We start from the raw sequence: 14,626 nt of genomic DNA on the forward strand, positions 1-14,626 counted from the left end.
AAGATAAGTTTGTAGCCAATGGATCTAATTTATCAAGCCTTAACTTACTGTTGTTGTTATTATTGTATTATTTTATTTTACTTTGTTGAAGTAACATTGCATTGTAGCTTTTTGTGGGTTTCAGGAAGATATTATTGTAAATCAACATCTACTTATACTTTGTAGGGCTAACTGCTAAAAGTCCATTTTATTCTTCATTATAAAAAATATTGCATTCTGCTATGAATATTCACACTGTGATGGTTTTTAAAGTAATTAGGGCATACTAATCACTTGTTATAGCAATACCATGTAGTGTCCCCAGACCTATCTGTAGGTCTGATCTTAGAAGTGCTTATGATACATTTCTATTTTATTTTATTTTTGCTTTTTGGGTCACACCTGGCGAAGCACAAAGGTTACTCCTGGCTCTGCACTGAAAAATTACTCCTGGCAGTGCTGGGGGGACCAGATGGGATGCTGGGGATTGAACCCAGGTTGGTCACATGCAGGGCAAACACCCTACCCACTGTGCTATTGCTCCAGCCCTTGTGATACATTTTAAAATATACTTATAGTATACTGAATTATCTTCATATGATGTATGTAAACAAAAGCAAAGGAAAGTAATGAATGATGTTCAATGAAAAAAATCATTAGACTCTAACAACAACAACAACAACAACAACAGATTACTAAGCATGTAGAGGTATGCACTGGAAGGACCCTGAAGGACTGTGATAGATTTTGACACTTTAGTCCTAGGTCTAGTGTGGGAAAATTTTACCAAGAAAAATTTATTATTAAACTCTTATAAACCAATATTTATGAAAAAAGGAAAAAATCATTCAAACCTGACAAAAAAAACCCCTCCATAGTTGCTACAGTTGAAGCATTATTCAACTCAGTTCTTGAGCATATTCTATGCACATACATTCAGTATGAAGAAAGTATAAACCTGAAAGGAGAGAAAAAGTATATGAACCTGACTCCTGTTGAGGCTGAATCAGCCTCCTAAACAGACGCTTCAAATGAAGTAGGATGGCAGGATCCAGTGCTGTGCAGATTGCAGAGGCACACTTATCAAGAGAGAGCAGCATATCAAATACAGCCAACTGTGGGCATCATGAAGTGATTATTATAGTCTAGAGCAAACCAATAGGTGCAAAGCTTGAAAGCACAATACTGTGTGTTTAGTCAAAGTTATGATTCCAGAAGCAGTGTTAAAGTAAAAGATGAATTTTGCAATGTAGGGAGAATGATAGGAGAAAATGATGATAATCAAACAGCAGTTAAATGTCTGTGTCAAGAATGTAAAGTGTGCTGAGAAAATGTTTCTTATATTCATTGCATTGCAGATCATCCACCATTTAGCAACCGATTTTTATTTTTTTTATTTTATTTATTTATTTATTTATTTTAATAGTGAGGCACCATGAGGTACAGTTGTAGACTTACACATTTTTGTGCTTGGGTTTCGATTATACAATGATCAAACACCCATCCCTCCACCAGTGCGCATTTCCCACCACCACGGATCCCAGCATCCCCTCACCCCCCCCCCCCAGCCCCTATCCCACCCTGCCTCTGTGGCAGGGCATTTCCCTCTCTCTCTCCTTTTGAGTGCCATGGTCAGCAAAAGAGGCATTGAGTGGCAATCATGCTTGGTCGACAGTCTACCCTCAGCATGCTCTCCCATCATGGGCGGATCCTCCCAGCACCCTTTATTTGGTGTTCCCTTCTCTTTCTGAGCTCCCCCTTCCCCTAACATGTGTGGTTGTCCTCCAGGTCATTGAGTAAAATTCCTGGTACTAATCTCTGCCATACTTGGGTGTTAGTTTCCTATTTTGTTACTTTATGTTCCCCCAGATGAATGCAATCTTTCTATGTCTATCCCTTTCTTTCTGAGTCATTTCGCTTAACATGATACTTTCCATGTAGTACCACTTGTATGTAAACTTCATGACTTCGTCTTTCCTAACAGCTACATAGTACTCCATTGTGTAAATGTGCCAGAGTTTCTTCAACCAGTCATCAGTTCTCGGGCACTCAGGTTTTTTCCAGATTCTGGCTATTGTAAAGAGTGCCGCAATAAACAGACAATTGCAGATGTCACTTCGGCTATACTTTTTTGCCTCTCTGGGATATATTCCCAGGAGTGGTATTGCTGGGTCAAATGGGAGCTCAATTTCTAGTTTTTTGAGAATCATCCATACTGCTTTCCAGAAGGGCTGAACCAGTCGGCATTCCCACCAACAGTGAAGGAGTGTCCCTTTCTCACCACATCCGCGCCAGCACCGGTTGTTTTTGTTCTTGTAGCAACCGATTTTTAAATATTTGAGGTGAAACATGGATAAAGATAGTTAAGAATTCCTTTAATATCAATTTGAGGAATAATGATTTTTATTTCTTGCCTGGCCAGTATTTTTAATTCATCCTAAAATGGAACAAACTACTTTCAAAAAAGAAATTCTCTTTTATCCTTTATTTTTTTCACTAAAGCAAATGTTGTGCCAGGTAACTAATAAGAAAAATGTTGTGAATGTCTATCTGATTTATATCAGTTTTCTTAATGTTTTGTGATTTTAATATGATAATTTATCTGTTCTTCTGAGATTAACAAGAGACCATAGGCCTATTCAAAAAAAAATTTCAAAACACATATTCTCTTTTCAGCTCTTGTCCCCACTGTCTAATCCTGAGTTGTTATGTTTAATTGTATGCAAAATACGGGAATGAAAAACATTATTTTATGTTGGTTTGTGAGTCATTTTATTTCCTATTCTTGAATCATTGTGACTTTTTTCTTATATTAAGATCTACTCTTTTATCAGGCATACAACAAACATTCAAGCAAAAAATAATTTTTTGAGTTAGCATTATGACTATTAAATGAGAACTGGACTGGAAAAAATCGAAGGCAGGCTGAGAAGCGGCAGGACCAAAAGGGCTGAATAGAGAGAACTTATGTTCACTTCTTCCTACTATCACAGCACAGCCAAGCTTCCAAGATTTTATATTACTTGACACTGAAACTGATCTGAAATCCAACAAATATTCCATAGGAAAAAACAAACAAGAACATTATTTGAACAGATAAGACTCTGTGATACACCCTCTCTAGGAAAGAAATTTCACTGTAAGCCAACATCCTACAATCAGGAAGAGATTTCTAGGGTTAGACTAGCCTTTGGGGTCCAGGGAGTAAAACCAAATACCAATGGCATGCCAGTCATACATTCCTATTTTTTGGAAAAAAAAACTACAGAATAACACAGTTTACTATTATTATGTGGGAGTCAATGTTTATCTTAGCAACCTCTCTCATCCTTGGAAATAACAGTACTGGCAGATTGACATTAAATCTCACTCTATAAAAACAGACCTTAATGGCAAATCCCTGTAGAGAGCAACATGTGTCCTAGCATATAGCTAGCTGAAATAGTTGAGGACTGAGACAGTTATCTATCAAGTTGTCAGGCTACATCACCTCATCTCAAATATATATGGCTGTTTCTTCCACCAAGTTCACATGTGAAAATAAACTCAAAGAAATATTCCCCTAACCTTCTCACTCATTCTTAGGGATTTGTGTCAAGTTTTTTTCTTAATTTTTATTGCAGGTGGGGCGTGGCTATGCCTAGCAGTGTTCAGGATTCACTCCTGCTTCTGTGTTCAGGAATTACTCCCGACAGGCTTGGTATATCATATGGGGTGCCAGGGATTGAACCTATCTGGCTGCCTGCAAGACCAGCATCCTTTCTCATTTTTCTATTGCTTTAGCCTCCCGCCAGACCCCCACCCCTGTCTGTTTAAAAGGCAAACATAAACATGGCCTATTTTCGTCCTAGATTTGCAATTCATTTCTGAAAAGTGGCCTTCAGTATTGTCTGTGCCAGGAATTTCCTGGAAGTTTGCCTTGAATTTTTATTCTCGTAGGCACTATTGCCTCTCCTTCTGACTCTATATTACAAGGATTTCATTCATTCAGCAAAATTTGAGACACTACTAAGTCAAAGGCAATAGGCTAGCTGCTAGTTAAAATGTATCAAGAGCAGAATAAACAAATATAAAAATCTAGATGTGGTCTCCAATTCAGTGAAAAAAAAGTGGGAAGAATTTATTTAAATAAATACCCAAATATGGCTATAAATGGCAGACGGCTATAAACATTGAGATGGAGACCTATAGAGGACTATATCAAGATACTATGGATATGGCTCAAGAGATTACATAGTGGGTAAGGCACTTGCCTTGAATACAGTTGGACTAGGTGAATTCTGCCCCACCCCCAGCATTACCAGGAATGATCCCTGAGCACAGAGCCAGAAGTAAGCCCTGAGCACTGCCAAGTCCCCCTCCACCCATCCCCTAACAATTAATATGAAATAAGAAATAAAGATGGGGGGAAATGCAATGGAGAATAGACATAGATTAGAAATTATGGAAGGCATTTGAAGTGGCATAATAAAACTTTGAGTTGATAAAAATGCGGGAATTTTCCACAGGAGGCAAGAGTGTGTAAAAGAGACAGATAAAGGATGCACATGTGGTGGTCCTGACTGAGGAAAGGACTTGATGATATTGGGGCCTAGAGCCCTGCAGGAAATCCAGTTGGCTAATGTTTTTTTATGATGTTTTGAAGCAAAAGATGAAAGCAATTAGAATTAGAACCAACTTTATATTTCTAAATTATATTTCTCAGCAGGAAACTCTCAACTTTAGTACATTTTTAAGTCATTTGGTACATTTCAACATTCCCTATAATTACCTAAATCATAAAACAATGAAGAGGAAGACAGAAATTCTTCTACTTGGGAAGTAGAGATGAGAGAGAAGAGAGAGAGAGAGACAGGGGAGAGAGAGAGAGAAAATAAAAGTGCCTGAGATAGAGGCAGATGAAGTAGATGAAGGGAAACTGAGGATGTTGGTGGTGGGAAGTGTGGACTGGTGAACAGAGCAGTGGAGGAACATTGTTGTATGAGTGAAACCCAATCATGAACAACTTTGTACTTGTGAATCTTCTGGTGATCCAATTAAAAAGAGAGAGAATGTGAATCTACCCTAAGTAGAAAGTGCTCATCATAAATCTATGCATCCTATTTCATTTTAGACTGTCCAAAAAACTTTAAAGAAACCATATATAGAGAACTGTAACACATACCAATTTCTTCCAAAGAGAATTGAAAAATACAAACTATTTTTCCAATGGAAGAGTAAATGGGAGGAAAAGGTCAATCATGGAAGTGTAATAAGGAGAGAAAGACCTTGAATATTTAACAAATCTTTAGGCAGAGTATAAGTTAGCAAAATAATCAAGAATATTTAAATGTTGGGGGCTGAGTGATAGCACAGTGGGTAAGGTTTTTGCCTTGAACATGGCCGACCTAGATTTGATTCCCAGCATCCCATATGGTCTCCTGAGCACCGCCAGGAGTGATTGCTGAGTGCATGAACCTGGATTAACCCCTGTGCATCACCGGGTGTGACCCAAAAAGCCAAAAAAAAAAAAAAAAAAGAATTATTTAAATGCTGAGAACAGGGAGAATCTGCAAACACTCTAGCAATTTAACATTGTCATCTACTAGTTGCTCATAAGAATTATTGGAGTCAGTGTGGAAATCTGAAGAGCTGGTGTCCTGGGCATGGACATGAAATATGAAATTTTTATAGCTTTGATGAGTCGCACAAATAAAGCAATATAATAGGCTTATTTCTTATATTATATGAATTTTCACACTGATTACCACCCGAGCTGAATGAATATTAGTAGATATGAATCACGATCATGATCATCCTGTTGTTCATCAATTGCCTCGAGCAGGCACAAGTAACGTCTCCTTCATCCTAGCCCTGAGATTTTAAAAAGTGCCAAGGCTCTTTCAGGGTTAGGAGAATGAGACCCATCATTGTTACTGGTATTTGGCATATTGGGTACACCACCGGGAGTTTGCCAGACTCTGCCGTGTGGGCAGTTTACATTCGGTAGCCTGCCAGGTTGTCCAAAGCAAGAATGAGATAATAAGATGCCGGCTGCCGGGGCTCTGCTCAGGGCGGGGAGGGAAACTCAACCCGCCCCCCTCCAAGGGGGGCCCAGCGAAGACAGCCAGGCACAGGGACAGGAGATTCTGCGCTGCTCTCTTCCGGGAGCTGGATTTTAGAGTCTCTGGGTCTTGGCCATTGTGGGATTACGTGGTGCTGGAGAGCAATTGGTGGGTGTGAACCCTGCCTACTGGAAGATGGAGGATCTAGGTGGAGGATGCTCAGCCCCAATCTGAGCAGGCTTGGCGATCTCAGCCCTGGGACCCGTATGCCTTTGTTCCTCTGTCGGTACCTTCATGTGTGTGGAGAGTGGTCTCAGCATAGTTGTGGCTGGTTCTGGAGATCTTCGGCTGCAGGGCTCTACTTGGGGTGGGGAGGGAAACTCAACCCATCCCTCTCCAAGGGGCCTTGGCTAGGTCAGCCAGGCATGGGGGCAGGAGATTCTGCAAGTAGACATGGAAGAGGATTAAAAATAAATACCATGCCTATCAGAAAAGATCAGAAGGCACCCTAACTCATTACAAGGAGTTGAATTTGTAAGGGATATGTAGGAGATTCACATTATCTACCCTGATTGAACATAGCAAAGCCCATTTATCACTGGGGGAGATTTAGGAAATTAGCTAACATTCGGGAACTGCGAACACAAAGATCTGCAATACTATATTTAAAAAACAGAATAGTTTTTACCCATGTCTCTTCAAAGACACAGGCAGAGTTAAGAGGTCATTGATGGTAGAAAATATACACTGGTGGAGGGATGGCTATTGGATCACTGTATGACTGAAACTCAAACATGAAAGCTCTGTAACTGTAGATCATGGTGATTCAAATAAAAAACTAAATAAATAAACACATGACAGTTTATAAAAAAGAGGTCTTTAGAGAAATACGAGAAATATTAAGAGCACTCACACCTCAGAGTTAGATATAAAGTCATGCTAAGGCTAAGACTGTAGAATATAACAGATTTAGTTTACTGACACCAGTAGAAACAAAGAAAAACAAATGTGGTACTCACCACTTAGAGGAAGTAAAATTGCTGAAATTTGTCTATTATACAGAATATAGTCTGTTTTAAACAAAGGATGGATCAAAGACATATGGGAGATATTTAGAATCACTGGTATTAATATTTAGAACCACTGCGATTATAAATGTTTGCTCTTATCCCAGAGATTGAAGACTTGCACTAAGAAAATAAGAGTTATTTTCTACTATACTAATTTGCAGTCTGTTACATTAAAATAACTAAGTCGCAAAATTCATGCTCAGTGAAACTATTAAAATTAATAAATTCCCCACATGAATAACAGCCTGCTAGGAAAAGTTATAACCATTAGATTCATAATAAATATTCACCTTAGTTCCTACTACTCTCTATACATATTGTCTGCAAAATAAGAGCAAGAAAATAAATCAATTCTGAAGAAATTAATCAATTAAGAGAATCATATTCAAAACATATTACAAAAGATCAATGACAAAAGGTTGGCTTTTGAAAGAATAAACAAAATTAACGAGATTATCAGACACATTCTATAAGATCATTGTCAGTGATTTTAATGCCAAGATAGGACCGAGAAGATCAGCTAAAGAACTCCACATTGGGACCCATGGCCTAGAATGGAACGAACAGAGTGAGAGACTGAGTTCATCATGTCGACCAAGACTATCCATGGTAACTCACAATTCCAGAAGACCGTATCTAAATGTTGGACATGGGAGTCTCCCAGTGGACGGTTCCACCATGAAATTGACCACATCATATTCAATCGATAATCTTGCCTGACCGATGTCACTGTTGTCCCAAAATTCCAAACAGGATCGGACCACTGTCTCCTTAGTGCAAATTTCTACTTCACAGAGCAGGGAGAAAGGACTGCAAAGTTTAAGAAGAGAACTCCCGGAACGACCACCAACTCGGAGCTCTTTGGCACTATTACCGCAACATGGGAAGATGCCATCATTGACAACATTAACTAGGAATATGATCGACTGGTTCAGCACCTCCATGATTTTGCAAGGAACACCGAGAGATGGCCAAAAAAAGATGCCTGTCTTTGAAAACTCTCTAGCTCATTCACCAATGTGGCTTGGCACAAGCCTTAGGCAACCGCAAGCAAATGTCTGAGCTCGCAAAGCAGTGCAGAGAAGTGATAAAGGAAGACCTAAAAGAGAAAAGGGCAGCAGATGGGGCTGAACAGAAGTGGCAGAAGCTGGGAAAAGCATTTGCAATGCCCGCTTATCCTTCGCCAACTACAAGCCCAAGATGACTGCCCTCTGACATCCTGATGGATCTATCATATCTTCCAGAAGGGCAATGGAGAAGATTATCCATGACTTCTACTCAGATCTCTTCGATAGCCACGTCCACCTGCCCACATAACCAAATTCTGCAGAATGGATATGTCCTTCCCAACGTTCTCCCTTCTGAAATCCAACACACCATTTCATCGGTAAAGAAGCGAATAGCACCCAGACCAGACAAGGTCAGACCCGAACATCTGAAGAACCTGCCGTCAGTGCTCAACAATACACTGGTTCGTCTCATCACACGCTACCTGTCTGAATGCAAGGTTCCGTCCCAATGGAAAAGCAACAGAACTGTTCTACTGTACAAGAAGGGAGGCATCCACGACATTGGCAACTACCGCCCACTCTGCCTGTTATCTGTCATCTGCAAGCTGTTTACTCGAGTCATCTTGAATAGGATTGGCAGAATACTAGATGAAGTACAAGCTGGCTTCCACAAAGGATTCAGCATGATTAACATATCCACACGATAACCAAGCTCACCGAGGTTTCTCGGGAGTTCAAGATGCCACTTTGTCTAACATTCATTGATTTAAAGAAGGTCTTTGATGTTGAGACTGAAACGGTCATTGAAGCTCTAGCCAATTAGGGCATTCAAACTCAATACATCGGGATCCTCTGTGAGCTGTACTGCGGATTCACTACCAGGATCTCACCATTCTACAAGGAAGTGATAATCCATGTCAAGAGAGGGGTTCGGCAGGGTGATAGCATTTCACCGAAACTCTTTAGTGCCACCCTCGAGAACATCATGAGACGACTGGAATCGGAAGGAATGGGTGTGAAGATAGATGGTCTGCAACTACACCACCTCCACTTCGCTGATGACATCATTCTAATAACACCAAACATTAGCCATGTAGCACAAATGCTGGCCGACTTCGACCATGAGTGTGTAAAGGTCGGACTACAGCTGAATCTCACAAAGACAATGTTCATGAGAAACGTTCTCATTCCTGACATTTCATTCACTCTCAACGAGACGAACATCTCCGAATGCAACAGTTATGTGTACCTAGGTCAAGAAGTCAACATGACAAATGACCTGACACCTATGTTGCACAGGAGGAAGAGAGCGGCTTGGAACACCCTCAAGAGCATCGAAGAAATAGGCTAAGGTGATAAAGAACCTCCAGCTCTGGGTATATCTCTTTGATTCCACTGTTCTTCTTGCATTAACTTACACCTCAGAGACTTGGTCCCTACAAAAACAGGATGAGCACGCTATTTGGGTCTCCCAAAGAGGAGTCAAAAGAGCTATGTGTGGAGTATCATGCTTCACTCAAATGAGAGAAAGAATTCGAAGTTCTGACCGCCGTTGACTGTCAAGAATCAGGGATGCTGTCTGGTTTGCCTAGGTATCGAAAATCAGATGGGCTGGACACGTAATGAGATTTGGATATGACCGCAGGACTAGAGCCATTACCGACTGGATTCCACAGGGCGGCAAAAGATTGTGTGGCCTCCCACCTATGAGATGGTCAGACTTCTTCATCAAGACCCTGAAAATTGAAATTTTGCTAAGAATAAAGATATGAATAAGTAAATACAACGTGTTAATAAATTAGAAAAGTCACTCTGTTGCTGTTTCATTTCGGGCACCCTGGAGGAGGGGCAAGTGAGACCTCTCCTCCAGGGTGGAAGAATCGAACTCAGGTCTGCCATGTCGACTGCATGCAAGGCAAACACCCTACCCGCTGTGCTATCGCTCCAGAATTATGATCCAATATTTGCTTATATAAGCATATATTGTAAGAATTTTCTAAACATTATGTAGTAAACAAAATTCACTATTATAAATAACTGTAACTAGAAATATACATATTCAAAATGCTAGGAAATCATCAGTTTATTATAAGGGTCAGAAGTAAGAGAAAAAGGGAATGTGAAAGACTGGCTTCTACTTAAAGAACAAGAAATCTTGTATTATACCCAAACAAGATTGAAAATAACAGATAAAAAGCCAGTTTTAGGGAGGAATAATGAATTTATTTGGATTTAATTTTTGCTATATAGATGCCCAACTAACAGCTGAATAAATAGTTTCATAATTCAGGGGTATAAAGGTTAAAACTGATAGCAGATAAGTAGTAAAACATTGGGTGTAATTACAATGTTTATGGCAGAGGAGGCAGAGGTGAAGGATGGTTCATGAAAGAAACTGAAAAGAAAAATAAATGCATGTAAGGATCTAAAAGAACTGGGCATGGTAAAGAGAATTTCAGGTTATTTCATGAATGATCAACCATAATCAACAATGTTAGTGCAGGAAAGAACCAAAGTAAGTAATTATTGAATTTAATTAAATTTTTGCACTTATATACATTATAAAAGCCACAGTTTGTAGAAAGAAATTTATATCAGGAAGAAAAGTAATCCGTTTTGAAGTGAATTAGTGTAACAAACGAAATAAAATCAAAATGGTTCTTTCTTTTTTTTTCCCCAAAATTCTTGATGAGTAAGATTAATTCAACTAATATTCACTTAGTTCTTCATCTCCATGAAGATTAAAATGTCATTTTTAGCGGTACTGTTACCATAGTAGTTTCTTGTAGGGAATGAAAGAAATTAAGGGGAAAAAAGATAAATAAGGTCAATACTAATATTACAATAGTAAGATCTGCAATAAGATTATTTAGGATTTAAATCCTGGAACACCCCCTGTTTTCCTTTCATTTTTGCATATGAAAAAATCAAAACAAAGAGCATTGGAGTGGAGTAATATCACAAGTAAAGTAGAAATAATTTCTGTATGTCTTGAGATCAAACTATGTGTAAATCATAGCCAACTTGGCTCACTTTGTGTTTATATAAGAATCGAATAGAGACATAGGGGCTTTCCTTATATCACCTCTGGCTATAAGTTTGTACTAGGATTTTAGTTTTGATCTGTGTCGTGGAGTTAATATTCCCTGTCAGCTCTGTGGAAGCTAAGATGTGAAGCTCAATCCATCTTCCCTAATTTTCACAAAAAGAAACCTTATTTCATGGTTATGGTTAAAGCATACTTCACACGTCATTTCATGTGTGTAGATAAAAGGCATACTTCACAAAGTTTGGATGCGTGGAGAATATGAAGTAGAGTCAAAAAATTAAAAAATACATAACAAATAAACAACTCACAGTCACAGAAAGAAGGGTTATTGCCAGTTGACCATATTAGTTTGTGATAGAAAAAACAAGGGAATGGAGAGTACTAAATAGTGACATATCCTTGGTCTTTTATTACAAAACTCAGATTACCATTAAGAGAGGCAGTGGGTGGAGAGAGGGATGATGAACAAGTCACTAGTGATGACATCAGGACCATGGTGGAGGAACTTGGGCACTTTGGTACTTTGGTGGTGGTGATGGGGTGTTGTGACATTGACATTGTACATCATTACCATAAATATCATCAATACCATTGTAATCATGGTAATTAAACTATAATAAAAATTGTCATTGTCACTGTCAATGTCCTCCCGTTGTTCATCGATTTGCTCAAGGGGGCCCATTAATGTCTCCATTATGAGACTTGTTACTGTTTTTGGTATATCACATACGTCACAGGTAGCTTGCCAGGCTTTGCTATGCTGGTGGGATACTCTTGGTAGCTTGCTGGGCTCTCTGAAAGGGGCAGAGAAATCGAACCCGGGTCAGCCATGTGCAAGGCAAACACCCTACCCACTGTGCTATCACTCCAGACCATAATAAAAATTAATTATATAAATTTAAAAAGTTAAGTTCAGTAGGAAACTATATAAAGGCAGTCCTTGTACCCTGACAAACTAAATTTCACAGAAGTCAAACCTAATCCCGTCATGCAAATAGAGATGACTAAATTTTCCATAGTTATTGTTCTATATAGCATGCCTAATCAGAAAAACAGGCAGTAACATAAAAAACAGAATATGCTACTGTAAATCTTTTTTTCACATTCATTCAACAAACATATACAGAGCCACTCTGTACCAGATATGTACAGTATGAAATTCTTGCTCAGAAAACACCTGTCTAATTACTCCATAAATAATATTTAACCATAATTTCTGTATAAAAGTTATTTGTTTATTTTTATCTTGTATACTCCATATCCTAAGTTATATTTTTATATTTTATGCAATTGTTTCAGAAAAAAATAAAGTCATACTGAAACCCTATTTGGAAGTTAGAAAGTAAAGAGAAAAAAGATAAATTATTCAAGCTTCTGAAGTTAACTCTGAAGACCGTATTTGCTCACCTTTTTCAATTCATCTTTTTATTTTAAGTTCTCCAGGGAACTGACAATTGACTCTGACACAGAAATTTATCTATAGATGTTTTTAATGATTTTTTAATGGTCTTTTTCTGTTGTTTTTTTCTGTTTTTCAAGAATGGACCTATAAACAGCATTAGTAAGGAAGTAAAAAAAGAACAATTTCAGCAGAGAAACATTTGAACTTTTTACCGGTAAAGTCTGTAAACTTTGTAAGGGACTCACAAAATCACAGTTGAAGTTCCAAAGTTAGGATAACTTCACATGTGACAAGAATTGAGGAAAAGAGCCCAAGTCCTTGACATTCTGATTTTACCACTCACTGAACTCAGGGGTACTCTCGCCAGGTGGGGTCATTATCTGTTGAACTTTGGGTGAAGGTGATTGCTAGAGTGACTCAAATACAAACCAACACCAGTCAATATATCTGACAGTTGGAAAAGAATGTCTAGATCACTGGGGAGAGATCTGAGCAGTACACACAATACCCACTACAGCACATCTTTTACATAAATTGAATCTAAATACTTTGTGTAAGAAGTTTGCCTCATTGGAGAATAAGTCAGGCTCTTCTGGTGAAACTTCTAAGAAGGTTAAGAGAAATATATAGCCTCACTACTGCGTCAGGTTTCATACCTATCATCAATATGCCATCTCTCTCTTCCTTAATCCACTCTAAATTCTCCCTATTAACTAGCACCAATGCTGATCTCAAGAAATCAATTAGGAGAGGTGACCCAAAGTTATATTCCTGACAAATTTAAATTCCTGGTCACCATGGGCTTCTCTGACTATGACTATTTCATCTGAAAATTTATTATCAAATTTCTTTGTATAACAAGAAATGCCCTAGAGTAATACTGGGCTTAAATGTATTCTTCTTCCCTCTGCCCCATTATACAACAGCAAACGTTCCAGCCTACAGCAGTGATTAGGGTTAATTATCTTTACCAGCACATTAAGTTCTTTATTTGATGTTCTGTTGCCACAAGATACTTGAAGTGACCAGATAACAGCCATAGACTCAAATATAATGGAATTCCTGCTGTGTCTCCTGCTAACTGCAATTCCTTTTTGGGAAATAAGTACTGTAGCACCTCAGAAATTAAAATGTGCAATTGGGAAACATGAATTCCCTGAGTATGTTACCAGGAATAATGATAAACTGGGCCACTGTTCTTTCTAGGTCGTGATTCCTGAACTTTGGAATTATATCTCTATAATGGCATTCTATCTCTATGAGTGCATTGTATAGTGTACTATAGAAAAGCACATCGTTTAACAGATGATAATGTCTCATCAGGTATCTCAGGTGCAGCTTTAAAATTATGTTCCATTGCTCTATGAAATCAGCAAATTTTCAGTGAAATAGTATGTACAATATTATTGAATTTTTTATGCAAATTGATTCACAGAAAAATCTTTCTTTGCCAATTGCAAGCAGAAATCCCTAGTTTTGCTCTTGCCAATTTTCTGGAGTCACTTCATTCAAACGCCCCACTTTCTCAAATTCAACTCCTTTTTGGTCTCTTATAATCTATTCTTATCTACAATATACTACATACCAATGGAGACTGCAGATTCTTGATGCCTCTGCTAAAATCATTAAAGTAACATACCACCACAGGCCAGATTGCAAACAGGATGTCAGCAACTGACTCAAACCTTAGCTCAGGGCACTATAAACTAGCAAAATCTTGAAAAGAGAGGGCAGGATTACCTAGTCAAGATGAGACAGCCCTAATTGCATCACCACAGGAAAAAAAAACAGTTGTTTTATTCATAGATAACCCCGAGACACCACTCATCTAGTACTTTTTTCTGATACCCTTTCCATGCAGCTTTCTCTCTCTCTCTCTCTCTCTCTCTCTCTCTCTCTCTCTCTCTCTCTCTCTCTCTCTCTCTCTCCTTTTCAAGAAACTTCTGTTTCAAGCACTGTGCCTAAAGTTATTATTTTTCAGTATTTTTGTTCTAAAAAATACCAATGAATACTGAAAATACTGGGAATCTTTAACTATTCCAAAGATCCACCCTTCTTGCATCAGCTATCAG

General features: G+C 38.5%; 1 pseudogene; it reads left to right on the top strand.

The window, feature by feature from the left end:
- Nucleotides 1–219: 219 nt before the first annotated feature.
- Nucleotides 220–345, top strand: LOC130033882 (uncharacterized; annotated as a pseudogene).
- Nucleotides 346–14,626: the final 14,281 nt, after the last annotated feature.

Source organism: Sorex fumeus, unplaced genomic scaffold (assembly GCF_029834395.1).
Source record: "Sorex fumeus unplaced genomic scaffold, SorFum_2.1 ptg000054l, whole genome shotgun sequence".
Lineage (NCBI taxonomy): Eukaryota > Metazoa > Chordata > Mammalia > Eulipotyphla > Soricidae > Sorex > Sorex fumeus.